A 4,516-nucleotide genomic window follows, 5' to 3' on the forward strand; every position below is an offset into this window, starting at 1 on the left:
GGGAGACGCACTGGAGGGACAATCACAAAGGGCTGCTTGATCACCCACAAGATCAAGCAGAAATCAACAAACACGCATAAGCGAAACAAACAATCAACGATAAAGTACATAATGGTACTAAAAAAGAAAAAAAAAATCTTTATCCCAGGAGGTACGGATCCTCAGGCAAGAATGAAAAGAAACTAAGTAACAACTTAGTTAAAATTGAATACACTGGAGGTACGGATCCTCAAGCAGTGTTCCTTTAAATCACTTGGTCCTAATGCTCTCAACCACTGGGAAATACGCAAAAATGTTATGGGACTTCACGAAAGAGTGCACCCTGCAGATGATAATGCAGCATGTCACGCTAAAGTCCAATAGATACCAGTCGTCTCCTACACACAACCATGTCACTTTGCTTTGAGGAGATACTCAGCAATCCTGGTAAATCCGTGCGCGAATTATATCCCAGGGTAAATCCGAGCGAGAGCACAACACAGGTAAAATTGTAACCGCGAAGGACCAAAGTGCGGGACAGAGGTCAGGACCGAAGTTATTTTCCTTTCCTCAACCACTAGTATATAAACCCCGAAAGAAACCTCCAGGCATGGCGCGAAAGAAGGAAATAGGCAAATGAAGTGCCTGAAGACCAAGCCGATAGTTCGGCAATCCAAACAACCGAGACGAGAGAGGGAAGGGGAAAAACAAAAAAGAAGCTGGGTAACGACCGTCACCTCCTTCGGTGGTTATCGCGAGAATTTGGAGACGTCGACAAGAGGAAAGAACATTAGAAAAAATAAATAAATACACGAGAGGATACGGAGAAAATCCGATAATGAACAGTTATGGTAAGAACTGTGCATTTCGGCCATAACATATATACAATAATTAGGTTTAAAAATAAATAAATAGCTATTTTAGCTTGGCGACTTCAACGCCATACAAGTAGTGAGTCGTGGTAAGAAATACGTTCATGGTTATAAAAATAACCAAGTTCATATCATCACTAAAAACATACATTCAACTCTGTCCTTCTTGACTGGTGGTTGGACTTGTATAAAAAAAAGAAAATGAATAAGAAGCCTGCGGGACTTAGTCGCAGGTAAAAAAAAAAAAATACGTGTCCGCGGGATGTAATCGCACGTGGCACACGGCGGGGACTTCGTCTCTGGCGGCTCGTGATGCGTTGGCCGAGGTTCATGGAGATGACATCATCCTTAGAGCCGGGACGTACGCAGCCGTACACTACAATTATCATTACTATAAATCACAACAGCATTAATGGTAATAAAAATGACGGATAATATTAATAATGATATTGATATTGATAATGGTAACCATAACTGCAATAAGGATATATTCTAAAAATGATGATAAAAGTAATAACAGTGAATAAATGCCAACAATGATAAGAATAAGAAAACAGTGACAATGATGATTTTGTTACTGATAAGAATGCTTAATTGATAATAATCTCTCTCTCTCTCTCTCTCTCTCTCTCTCTCTCTCTCTCTCTCTCTCTCTCTCTCTCTCTCTCTCTCTCTCTCTCTCTCTCTCTCTCTCTCTCTCTCTCTCTCATATATATATAACAATCATTATCATTATGTAAGAAAAATCATTATACATATATTTATTTGTTAACTCTTTATCTATACTTTTGTGTGAGATTTTCTATTCATTTATGTGTTTTAAATATTTCACCATTTTTGGACAGTTCCTTCCCATAAGTTTATGTAATGATAATGATGGAAGGATTTCTCTTATTTCGTGAAATTTCTCCCGTGTTTGTATAGTGATGATAATAGTTATGGCAATAAAAGCCGCTAATCACACTAACTAATGATAAGAATGATATAACAGTGGTAATGATGATCTTGTTACTGATAAGAAAATGATGTTGATTATAACTATGAGAGTAATAATGAGAGGAAAAAGGAGTTATCACAAAAATGATAATAAATATGAAAAATGTAACAGAAAATTATAACAAAGATTTAATTAGATTTGATTAAATAATTTAATTAAATAATTCATTGCCTTGTTACCATAGTATTTTGAGTGACTAAATCAACATTAGTATAAAATATATTTACATGATAATACATTTTCTCTCTCCTTTTCTCAATCTCTCTTCTCTCTCCCTCACTTATTTTGTAATCATTATTATCCTGATTGGTATTAAAACCACTGTATATAATCAGTATTGTGTTACCCTTTTTACATTTACTTTTAACATTACCATGAAAAGAAGCAGGACAAAAAGGAACCCGAAAAGAGTGTTTTTATTAGGAAGCTCTCATATACTTCTTATAGTATGTTATTGTCAATTCATTTATCATTATCACCATTATTATCACTTCACTACTGTCATTATTCATAACTATTAGATTAATTATCAACACTGCTACTGTCATGATCATATCATTATCATTATATCATCATTTTTATTATAGCTGCCTTCATGTTTTAGCGAGGACCATGATTGCACCTCGAAGAGGCTTATATACCGGTGGTCTAGTTTGTACATATTTTACTATTTTGCTATTTTACTCCGATTCTGATAGGGAACTTTTTGTTTAATTGTTTTAACCTTGCATAGCCTCAAGAAAATTTCATTTTGAACAACTGCAACATTTTCTCTTACATCAACAACCTTTCATCCTGAGCTTTATGTTAGGTTGTTGTTCCCATACTTCGATTAATTTGAGATACTTTTATAAATCAACCTTGTTCGCTGTAATAACTTTCTCATATGGTCCGAGGAAACGCGCTTGTCGCCTACTTTTGATTTTCGGCTGTTTTGTTAAAACTGCGCGAGGCCCGACCCAATAAATATTCACTAAACGGACATGCATAAAGACGGAAAAAAGGCCTATTATCAGGCTAGACATGCTTGTCTGCCGGAAAATAGTTGATAAACTCAAAGAGAAAAAGAGAATTTGTTAAGGAAAATAGACGGTAAGCATAGGTGTCATAGCGGTGGAGAAAATGAATGAATGGATAGAAAACGAGACACCGCCGAAGGCAATCTCAAGGTCGCACAGTACGCCGGTGTTGCCCACCCGTGAACTTTGTTTATTTCGTGAAGATACCTTATCATAAGATTTACATCAGTTTATTGCTTCCCACGGACTTTTTCGTTAAGCCTGCTGTTCGAGCGAGATTCACATACGTCTCCCCGGCAATACCACATGCATGATCACTACATCACACACACACACACACGCACACACACACACGCACACACACGCACACACACACACACACACACACACACACACACACACACACACACACACACACACACACACACACACACACACACACACACACACACACACACACGCACACGCACACACGCACACACACACACGTCACTTTCTGTCGTTTCATTCATTCTTGATAAACACGTCTCTATTACTATTAGACCAGTGATACTTCGTTTACTGACATCCTTAATTTTTAGTTTGTACATGATTCGGGGAAGGGAAAGGATCGGGCAGATATAATTTAATAAGCACAGCTGAGAAATGCGCAACATTCTCTTTTTCTTTACTTTCTATCTATCTGTGTGTGTGTGTGTTCCTCTCTGTATCTCTAAATGTGATATGTACAATTGTTAATACCTATCATATAACTTTTTTCTTTCTTTTCTTTTTTACTGGCAATGGGAATACTCACAATGCAATAGGCCTACTTGGTGTTAACGACCATTGTGTAACAGTGGTTGATTGACAAGCGACACTTTTCACTCGTGTCATTCATCATTATCACCGTTGTTATTGCCATAATTTCTGACGTTATTCTTAGCGTTATTAGAATAGTCATCAACACTACTATTGCCATTAGCGTATCATTATCACTTTATCATTGATTTTATAGTTATCACATTTTGGACAGGAGCATGATTACACGTGGAAAAAGCCTATATATTGGTAGTGTAATCTGTACACGTTATACTATTTCGTTGATTTTTAAATTTTTTATCATCATTCCCAATCCGATATCCTGGAAATTTCTGTTCGAATATTTTAACCCTTCTTAGCCTCAAGAAAAATTCATTTCAACTACTGCAACGTATTCACTTACATCTACACCCTTTCATCCTGAGATTGTGTATTAGGAGTTCAAAGCATGGCTTTGTTTAATTTGAGACACTTTTATCAATCAACCATGTTCATTGTAAGGGCTTTCACCTGTGATCTGAGGAAACGCGCTTACTTGAAAATTTTCATTATTCATTAACATCCATATACACAGAAATATAGCCTTGTCTGTCATTCTAGATATGCATATCTACCGGACAGATAGATAAATGTGTGTCTATCAGAGAGATAGACAAATATTCATTTATTTCTATGTATATAACTGTATATATTTATTAGGTCGGACCTCGGACAACTTAAACAAACCGGCAGTTTGCAGAGCGGACATTAATCAGTTCCTTCAAATCACCATGTAGAAGCTGACTGATAAGGTCCTGTATGAAATTCGTCCGTTGACGAAACATTACAGTAACGATGATCACAATTAA

This window comes from Penaeus vannamei, chromosome 12, assembly GCF_042767895.1.
Source record: "Penaeus vannamei isolate JL-2024 chromosome 12, ASM4276789v1, whole genome shotgun sequence".
In the NCBI taxonomy this organism is placed as follows: domain Eukaryota; kingdom Metazoa; phylum Arthropoda; class Malacostraca; order Decapoda; family Penaeidae; genus Penaeus; species Penaeus vannamei.